At 46.2% G+C, this 10,756-nt stretch overlaps 2 long non-coding RNA genes across 3 annotated transcripts; one reads left to right on the top strand and one right to left on the bottom strand.

The window, feature by feature from the left end:
• Positions 1 to 326: 326 nt before the first annotated feature.
• LOC135399098 (uncharacterized) lies at positions 327 to 2,865 on the top strand. Of its 2 annotated transcripts, XR_010424193.1 has the most exons (4): positions 327 to 758; positions 1,369 to 1,516; positions 1,590 to 1,730; positions 1,908 to 2,865. It is a non-coding gene; the product is annotated as an uncharacterized LOC135399098 (long non-coding RNA). The 2 variants fall into 2 exon arrangements; XR_010424192.1 differs by having other exon boundaries at positions 327 to 1,516.
• LOC135399103 (uncharacterized) lies at positions 1,879 to 4,328 on the bottom strand. The gene is made up of 4 exons (XR_010424195.1): positions 3,708 to 4,328; positions 3,268 to 3,408; positions 2,569 to 2,635; positions 1,879 to 2,047 (listed from the first exon to the last, which is right to left on the bottom strand). It is a non-coding gene; the product is annotated as an uncharacterized LOC135399103 (long non-coding RNA).
• Positions 4,329 to 10,756: the final 6,428 nt, after the last annotated feature.

Raw genomic sequence — 10,756 nt, 5'->3', positions numbered from 1 at the left:
TTCAATGGCATTTGTTCTTACTGGTTTTTGCCACCTCCTCATGTGAATGTCGCGTAACGTACGTTTAATTATGTAAATTTTTGCGAGCTTAAAGGGACGGTCGCATCCGGGAACGTGGGCATGAAACTGTTACCATGATGTTCCGCATCCTCCGACAACTTACTTGGCGATTTTTCTCTCGCGAGAATTGTTTAGTTATTTCACAATCATATTTTGAATTTCGCGCGGCCTCTACGGCGGCGAGCGTCGCAGCAACAGCGACATCGTTGTGACGTGCATCGGACCATGACGCGACGGACGAATCAGAGCGTAGTCGGTCCTCGAGCTTCTCCGTCGAAGTTTGTGTCTGAGACCGTCTGCTTCGACTTCGTGATATACGTCCATATTTCACGTGTTTCGCTGTGATATTTTCTCCCAAAGGAGATTGTATCATGTCTACGAGTACAGGAACGAGATGTTATGTTCCTGGCTGCATGAATTCGTCGGTGGCCAACCCGGAACTAACGTTTCACCGACCGAGGGACAATGACACAAAACGAAAATGGGAGGCGGCCATCGCCAGCAGATATCCTGCTATGGAGAAAGAACGTCGTGTTCCGCACATATGTTCTTCGCACTCCTCTGACGAAGCTTATCTGGAGACAGACATCATGCAGGTTCGCCTCGGGTTTGCTCCAAAACGAAGGCGGCTAAAACCTGACGCTATGCCCACGTTGTTCCCGGAACAAGTGGAAAGCCTTGGCATGCCCAGTGACGAGGTAAGCTTTTAGTTCAGTCCGAGAGCGGTATAGTGTAATATATATAGCAGTATAGTGTGCAGTTAGGCAGTCGTGATTTCCAAACAGAACTATCTAACAACCAATACTATTTATTGGCCGGCAAATGTGCACATTGCGGGACATCGACGGCACAACCATAACGAGACTGAAGATGCGGTTATTATCCCCTCACATGGCGCGTGTAAAGTGTCTGCTTCGAGTGCTTTCATATGTATCTATTTCTCTTTCTTAAACACTGTATTTCTATTACTGGCTCAGTCAGGCAGCATGATGGAGTCTGCTCCATTTGGTATGTCAACAACAATATATCTTCTCTTATAGCATTGGTAGTGCGCGTGTTGTCTGTCAGTAGTAGCCTGCCTAGCAGTAATATATAGTGATAGTATCTTTTGTAATATGTATAGAGATTGCTTTCATTAATAAAGGAATATATCTCATGGCTCTGGGCAGATAACAATATCATTCAAGATGATGGTTGGCTAGGAGCGTGCTATGCGGTGAAGTTCATTTTTAAAAGTGTGGTTGCTGTCATGCTCCTAAAGTGCTACACAGTTTTGTGGCCATTTCACACTTTCTCCTTTTCTTTTAGACTATACGTCAATCCTCATTGGCGAGGTGTCGTCTCGCATAGAAAAACACCTAAAGGAGCCTGGTTCTGTGGAAATTGGACCACCACGTGCATCAACATATGGTGAAAGACCAGCTTTGGCACAAGCTGTGGAAAAGCACCAGGCCAGGTATGTGAGCTGTTTGCTACCTGCTTACTATGGCCACTAGTCGTTCAATTACACTTTGCACTTTTCTTCTTAGGTTCCGGAAGTGAGGACTGTGACCACCTCACACGCTGACACTTCAGACCTTTCAGAAACCATGACAAAGAAGAAAAAGAACAAAAAAAGGCCCTTTTCAGGGCCACCCAATGCTTTACACAGAGACAAGCGTTGCTTTTTGGTAAACCCAATCTGCATGCTAATATATGAAACCAGTTTTACATATTCATACGAAAGTATTGTAAAGTATTGTAAACTAAAGTATTGTGGCACTACCTAGACTGTTTAGAAGTAAAGGTGTTGGAAAAATGGCAGTATCGAACTAATTGAAATCAGTTTTTATTTTTTTTATTTTCAGAAAACGTCTTGAAGGACCTGCAACAATGCTGAGGTCATGAGAGCTCTGGAATATTCACCAACAGTGGTGGCACCCAACAGGAGGTCTCAGCTACGCCGCTTTCCTGGCTTGTATTTTATGTACGGAGTACATTCCCTAACCTAGAGAGTGAGATTCGTTCATTTCACTCTACATGCCAAAATAAGTGTTTTTCAACAGCTTTGCGTGGTATAGGGGAAGGATTGCTAGCGGGGATGTAGTAAGATGTGGTTGTATCTCGTGGGCCCTTCCTTGATCTTTTACACCCGGTGATAACACAATAGCCAACAGAATTGAGCATAAAATATTGCTACAGTGTTCTATCTTTGCCACAAAATAAGCCCAACATGTATCTACAGATTCCGACAAAAGCTCCAACAGAACACAGGGTTGGCATGTATTTCTTCTTAGGAGTGCCACCTAAGCCGCAAAATTCGTCCGTAGCTGACACACTGACAGGTGGGAACCTTGGTAGCCTAGCCACATATTTGTAATTGCATCCACACCAGTTCGCTGATACGGCATCAGTCCTGTGAGGAAGTATGTCAACCCTCTGTTCTGTAAGCTTTTGAAGGAATCTGTAGATACTTATGAGGTGGCATAACTGTGCCAGCTATTTTGTCTTCCTACTGCGCTCACTGACATGTGGGAAGCATCACGGTGGTCTTGAATGAAGCTCTGTTCACAGCTGTCGAAGAAGGGTCATATGCCTGAAAGAGGTAAGGTAATGATAGGAACAAGACTCATAATGTACCATGTTCACTTTTTTTTTTTCAAGTTTTATCCGGGGCACATCAGCACTGTATTACGTCAAAGCTATAATGTCATAAAAAGCTTTTAGGTACACAGGCATAACATGTTGTGTAATATGAATTGTTATTTTTCACTCCAATACATGGTTTGTGTGAATTATTTATCTGTAATAAATGAAATTCTAGAACCTGTCCATGATTCATTGTAACCAAATAATTGCATGGTGCTATAAAAGAAGGTAATAAAAACACCACATCTGGCTGTTCTTACCCACGCTCAAACAACAGAGGAGTGTCAAGTCAGCTGATATTTGCAACGGTGAACCAACGTAAGATTTGTTGATTGAAGTTTGTCTACTTTTTAGTTATGCTGTGGGAATGTTTTTTCAAAAGCATCACTTCAGATTATTTCCTTCTGAACCTTCATAGCCACTGAGTTTACTCCAAAGCCAACACAGTTTCCATGTACAGAACATGACAATTGTGGAAAATTATTTCGAATAGGGTTTAAAAAATTACATGCAGCTCCAAGAACAAAAAACAAAATCCTATCAATCACACTTTGCACTGCAGACATGGCAGAAGCTTACCTGAAACGTACTGATGTTGTTAATATCCATAATATGACTGACTATAGTGTCCTCTGATTAGGTGTAAAGCACACACTGGAATTTGGATACTGTTTCTGGGGCCCAGCTTGCAATGACTAATATGATGTAAGTAGCAGGCATCTGTTTTGGAACAGACAAAGAGTGACAGAAAATTAATACTGCATGTACTTGACTACCATAAAAATTACACGGCATATATAGCGTGTACACGGTGTAGCTCTGATCACGAACTAAGTCTGTTGTTAGAACAAGAAAGCTCTTCAAAACTACGCCGGTGCACGTGAAATTATTACGTGCTTAGTCCACCCCCTTTTATCCGGACTTGATACGGGGCATTTCCGTCGGGAACTGTGGTCCGCACAAATGGGGGAAGACTGTACTTCGGAGGATATAGCTTAAAAGCTTGTGCACCACTGAACCTGTTGTCCCTTGAATACAGAAGCTGCATCCGGTGATCGCATCGGCAACACGAGGCGTGTAGACTACCAGCAGCTCTCTCTGAACGCAAAGCTCGTTGAAGTGTGGGTACCTGCGTTTTCACACAGGGCAGATATCTGGCTCACAGAACTGCAGCAGGTGCTCATCCATGCTTCTCCGGTATTACAGCAGTCGCAGAAGTATCTGTCATTGCCAAGTGGACCTGTGAAGCCGGTGTGCGGAAAGGTTCGTCGTACGCCTGCGGTCCGGTAATGAAACGTACCTCAAACTGCATGTCGTCGTGAAGCTCACGTCCAATATCTCACCTCTATCACCAGCAGGATGAAGTGGTAGCGGGTCTGTCGAATATGGGTCATCGTCTACCACCACTTCATCGATGGTGGCTTCTTCAAAATCGCTTGACAGCGACGCGACATCCCTTTCTAATTCCGACATGATAGCAGACAATTGGAGATGGCGCCTTGCAGACGCCCGCCTGCCAGCTGTGCCGGGAGGCGCGCCCTCATTGGCGCAGTCTGATCATGTGTCTCCTTTGGTCCGGATGACGTTTTCGTGGCTCTCCGGAGAGGGAATCCCGGAATACTTTCAATACGCGTCGTCTGCTCTTGTCATGAGTTACATCAAACTGCACAGGAACAACGCCACCAATTCGCGTCGGGTTTGCGGCGCTATTACCAGTGATAAAAAGGGAGTGAAACGGCACTTTAGTTTCGGAACCGACCGGGCCGGATGCGACCGTCCCTTTAAGTCGGAAATTTGCCTAGTAAGCTATTCCTTGCTAAAGTATTCTGAGTGGGTCGTCAAGTCACTGGGGTAGTTAGAGTAAGGCGATGTGGGATCAGCGGTTGTGCACCTCTGATGTGACCAGAAACTCAGCTGCTATGACATGCGTTACCTTCATGTACAATGGCGAAAGGGTGTCCCATATCACTCGGCAAGTGAGGTGCATTGCTTCACGGGCGGTTTCAATCCCAACCCTGTAGCTCAGGGCGATATCCTGGATGGGGTCTCCAGAGGAAAGGTACCTGAAAGTTTCCGTGTGTGTCATAAATGGCCCGTAAAAGTTTTGTGACACTAATGAAAGTTGCTTTAATGGCACACTACCGTAGAGTCATGGCGAGACGTTCACCAGAGGAGATAGGTTCCCTCACACAATGCTGCTTCGTGAGGTGCAGACGAACCATTTCGTGCAGCTCGTCGAACAACTCTGGGGTCATATCAAACTTGAAAAAGAGCTCCGGGTCGCTCTTTCTCATAGTTTGCAGCTTTAAGCAAAGAATTATATATTTAGTACATCGCAACCTTATCTATGGTGATACAAAATCCGATAGCGCAATAAATACGGCAACGTACCGCTGTGAAGTATTCGCTCTCTGTTCTCCTGTTCGCCCATACAGGACGCACCCATGTCGACCGATATGTGCGCTGCCGCTGCTTCAGGAGCAATATTTCCCGCAGCAACATCAGGCGGCGGCGCCTTTCCATGGTCGAGATGCGACAATAAACTCGCAAACACAAACTGGTGCAGGGAATTGTAGAAAACTGTAGGAAATATCAAAGGCACAAACACTGGCTCGAAAAACACAGAGGAGAAAGAAGCCGGGAGTAGTTTCGTATCAACTCAAACTTGCGAAGTCAAAATAACGATGCGAGATTCCACTCACGGCGTGAAAAAATCAACCGGACAAAAAGTACAGCACCAACGTTGCAAATGAAAGCACATCGACATTTTTTGAAATGACACGGGTGCCACAACTAAAGCCGGCAACCATGGTAGTTTTCGGGCGAATTTCGGAGACTAAATTCGTGTCATGCATTGGAGTCCAGAAAAAAGTTCGGCCCGAATTCGGTTCGTGCAAAATCTGGCTAGTTTTTCGGTCCATGCGGTTCACGGTTTAAAGCGACTTTCACAACTTTCGCTTTCTGGCCACTCCGCTCACGCAGGGACAATGAGGAGCACATGACGCGGAAAGAGAGAAAAAGTCAACATGAAGCGCACATTGTAGATATTCTTACAGGTTCCAATAGTTTAAGCCGTACTGCTCAAAAGCTGCCGTTATCCATCAAAACCGGCCAATAGTAATTAGTAACCTATCTCAGATTCGTTACAAATTACTTCGTGACACCTGTCCGCCAATCCGTGGTGGCCCCAACTATTTCCAGTGACGGACGTCTGTAGACGTTGCGATCACAAAATTATCAAAACTTCGAAAATTATTAATACGAAAAGTATGAAGAACTGAGTAGTAGTAGCCTTGTGTGCGTCATAACAACTTCTACCTAGTGGTGCATAAAAACAGGTGGTTGACTTTCACTTTACAGCCCCTTTAAAAAAGTAAGCTAACACATGTCGAAGCAAAATGCAACTTACATGATAGATAATGCACTGCGTGATGCGCCACCTTCGCACATGGTTGCGTAAACCTGTGGTTCTGCACATAAGCGATACGCAAGTGTCGTCAAGGCAACGTCGACGCTGGCAGGTAAAGGAAATATGGCTGCATGTTGTTCTTTGTTTCTATTAGCTAATGCGCATCCGCCACTGTTACACGCTTTGTGAAATACAGAACCCTCTGGACGAGCTGTCGCACGCTAGGAAAACCCCTCCTGAGCGTGAGATCTTCCGCGGAGCTTCACACGCATCATTTCGCGCAATGAAATACGGATAAATAAGGATTTCTGCCCTCTCCCCAAGCATGCATCAAGCTATATGTGCTGACATAGAATGTCGAAATAGGAAAGATAGGAAATATTCGTGGTCCGCGTTCACACGTTCATTGGGTTGCTCAAGCTATGGAAGCGCTCAAGCTTTGAGGAATGCAAAATTTTGCACAAGGCCGGGAATGTGATAAAAATTCAGTGCCGATTTACCGGTGAATGCAAGAGAAATGCGTAGCCCTAAGTTCTTTTTCCTGTCCATACTTGACTTCCGGGTATCCACTTCCTGTCTAAACCCAACTTCCCGTTGCCACTTTCGGTCTAAACCCAACTTCCGGTTGTCCACTTCCCGTCTATACTTGAATTTAGGTATCCCACTTCCGGTCCAATTCGACTTCCAGTTCTCCACTTCCGGTCTAACCTGACTTCCGGTTGTCCACCTCCGATCTATACCTAACTTCGACACTTGCAATTACTATAAGTAAGTCCATTTAATTAACCTAAATTAGCCTCTGTTACTTTCAGTTACCCTTTAATCACCGAAGGCAACCGCAGGTTACCCGAGGTAATCTTTAGCTTGGTTCAATTTCTTTCAATTACATTTACTTGCTTTAATTACTCTCAATTTCTCTTTAATTGACGTTAATTACATTTAATTACCTCCACTAACCTGCGATTACCATCGGTAATCTTTAATTTCATTTATTCTCTCTCTTAATTACATGAATGTGATATTCGTCACCTTTAAACTCAACTCTCTTGCTTTAATTAACAATAATTATCTTTAATTACCCTTACCTCATATTCTTAGTTACCTTCAACTACTTCAATTTCAAATCATTTACCTCTGTAGCAGCCGACACGCTCGCTGTATTACGTTCTCAAAAACCGACTTCCTTCGCGGCCCCCACATCTGCACAGACACACGCCGTGCCACACCGATCACGTGAACCCGCGAGGCAGTCAATGTGTTCGAACTCGCGGGGTGCCTGGCATGCGGGATCTGGCTCCCGGACGCTCTGTAACCTGACACTCGGATTGCGCGTCCCGAGGGGGCAGTTTGGACTGGGGTTCCGAAGGAAGCGGACGCTATAATAAACACGGGTCGTAATGTGAAGAAGTTGCCTTCTTCTGTGACGCCAAATTCTCTATCTTACAACTGGTGACCCTCTATGCTTCGCAACACCTCCACTTACATTTACGTTCTTATATCCCCTTTACATGTCCACTTATACCTCTACCTCGGTGAGGCTTCACCATCTCTCTCTCTCTCTCTCCCTCTCTCTCTCTCACACACGCACACACAGACAGAGAGAGACACACACACACAAACACACACCGCTTTTTTCATTTCGACACTCCTAATGCTGACGCATTAAAAGAGATAATAAAAGTAACTGTACTCTTTGGAGCACTTCCCAGCTCGTATGAAATGCGATAACATTACTAGCATTACAGCAGACGAAGAATGACAACTCCATTTCGGATGCGAAAGAAGCTTTCGAAGCGGATGCGAAAGAAGAAGCTTTCGGGAGTTTTAACAGATCGGCAGCACTCTACAAAAATGATACGATAACGGAAGCTGTCAACTCAAATATCAACAACGTGATGTAAGTCACTTCAAATGAATGGTTGGTACATTCGCATCACCCACGATGTCCAAATTGAACGTCTCCTTCATGTAGTCGACAAACCACACAATGAGCGGCACGTCGGTATAGTGCGCCGTTTGTGCCTCGGGGAACTTTAGTTGCGTTTTAGGAGTTCACGGCAGGAGATTCCAAGTGAGGAAGAGTTTCACGTCGTCTCGTGAAACGTTTGCCGACAGGTAGACAGCGACAACAATGGTTCTACGATCATTGATGGGCTCTCCATTGCGCACATGTCTCCCGCTTCTCGCTTTGTTTCGATGAGCAGATCCCATGGAGTGACCGCAGTTTTCCCTTGATAGGCGTAAAGTGTGACACCAGCCGCTCTCCTCTCCTGGTACGTGTGCAACGACATGCACTTCTGTCGAATCTGTATCTGTATCTGTCGATCACACACGGATCATCAGTCCACGTTTCCGTCAACCCGCGCACATGTGCCTTCGTAGGAATTGCATCACCCTGAACGCCCATTGTGTGCGCTCGGAAATTCTGAACATTCGCCACGACCACGCTCAAAGCCGCTTGTGTCGCCGTCTTGGACAGAGTCCAGAAACTTGTGTGCGCATAACGGTATCGGGGCTGTGGCGATCGAGTCTTGGAAACTCGTCGTGTAAATGTTTGTTTACGTTGCGCTTGGATGGGATAGAACTTCATGTTTTGTTCCATGTTAGTGATGTACGGGCCTCGGAGGATACTCACTCGCGACATCGACGAGGTGTTGTTACTTGCAACAGGAGTACGCTACATTGTTGTCGGTAGCACCTTGAGATTTAGGAATGATCATGTCGTGCCTGGACGGAACGCGCGTGTTCTTGAACAGCGTGGCCGTTCTCAGGTTGGTGGGAACCCGGACTCCGACAACGGAGCGAGGCGCAGCTGTGATTCTAGCGATGCGACCCGTTGCTTCCCGTTGCGACCCGTTGCTTCACCGGAGCCATAGACGATGCGACCAACTTCATCGTTCTCGAGAATCCCCATCGAACCGTCAAAGATGCCCTCGTGCACGTTTGTGATGATCACGTCCATTGTGTAAGACGGCATAACAGAACGCACTGTGCAGACACTAGGAAGTTTGAGCCGGTCGCAAGCAATCTGCGAAAACGGTACAATTAGGGTACATTTATGCTGCAGCATCGCTGCTCGCTGCTCGCTGCAGCTTCAAGCACATCGCTGCTCGCATAACCGCTAGGGTGCGTTTACCCTGCAGATTGCTCAAGATGCTGCTCGCTTTCGCTATATCAGTCGCCTAGCAGCGTTCACTGTGGAAGGATGGAAACGAGGAAAAGTGGGAAGGAGGAAACCGACTTCATCACAACCAATCGCAGGTCGGATTTCAAGACGCCAGTCATCAATGATACCAGGAAGACAAACATGTTTACATTCCTAGGTGCAGCGAGCAGAGCGGCAAGCAGCGGCGAGGATAAGCGAGCAGCCAGGCTGCAGGGTAAATGCACCAACAGAAAGCTCTGTGTTTGACCTGTCATCGCCAGAAGTCAGGTAGTCCCCGGGCATGTTCAAACATGTTTGGCAGCATTGTTGTGGCGATGATCATGGCGTGCATCTTTGGCAAGCAGCGATGCTGCAGCATGAACGCGCCCACAGAGATACATGTGTTTGTTTCGTCATCGCCAAACAGCGATGTGCCATGTGCCAGCAGCGATGCTGCAGCATAAATGTACCCTAAAGGAAGCTTTTAAAGCAGAACATGGTGCCAGCCACTTATCGTGTTTTAGGGACGGCTATCGTCAAGACCTTCCAATCGGCGAAATCTCCGTCCGCCGAAACTTTTCTTATCAGAGGCGCGTAATAAAGAAACAAACGGGGGGAGGTACCGCATCGCCAGAGAGAAAGTGCCCCTCTCCACTGAGGCTATGCTTTACCGAGTCTTTACTGTCGCATTTAATAATTCAGGGCTGTACGTCGCGAGACAACTGCGATCATGAGCGAGGCCACAGTGGTCCGGTCTGTGGATTGCTTTGGCCACCTGAGGGTTCTTTAACGTGTGCCGAAATCTCGACACACGGCACACCACATTTAACGTCCCTCGCGGAAGACTGCGTGTCTGAGCAACTTCTACCCTTCCACCAAATTGCTACCGTCCTCGGCCGGGTTGATAAAAAGAGGGTTGATGAGGCGATGTTCATCAACAGCAATTATAACTGCATAAGAGAGAACTGATGTTCTGAGGCTGGAACAACATAGAAAGGACAAACACATACAAGGCATCAAATTGCCTAAGAAATTAACTGTATAAGCACGGAATCTGTGGCAGTCACGGAAAGTGAAGTGTAATTGATAAGGAAGGAACTAGATATGGCAGCTTCGTCGAGTGTATAAATAAGTGTTGGGTGTCAAGTAAATCTTGTTGGAAGTGAGTGCTTGTTGCGTCGGTTTGTTTCTGTGTTGCATTTGTCGTCCTCCGCACTCTGTTATGAATATGTGTTACCAACGTGCCGCTACTATAGACCTCTTCCTGTTTACAAACAAGTGACGTCAGATGGTACAGCAGCGCCGCCAACTTGGTAGATTGGAACTACTATAGAAAAAATCAATAAGTCACAAGAAACCCACGTTTAAATATAGGTTTCCATATTGTAAGATTTTTATGTAATTCCTTACATTATTTAGTTGTACGGCCTTGCTCTGCTCCATATTATACCGGTAGCGCTACCTTTTCGGTAGCTCTTGGTAAAGATGGCAACAGGGCCAGCGATAGGGGGGGG

Source organism: Ornithodoros turicata, chromosome 1, assembly GCF_037126465.1.
Source record: "Ornithodoros turicata isolate Travis chromosome 1, ASM3712646v1, whole genome shotgun sequence".
In the NCBI taxonomy this organism is placed as follows: Eukaryota; Metazoa; Arthropoda; class Arachnida; order Ixodida; family Argasidae; genus Ornithodoros; species Ornithodoros turicata.
Note: the sequence above shows the minus strand (reverse complement) of the source record. Positions and strands in the feature narration are given on the sequence as shown.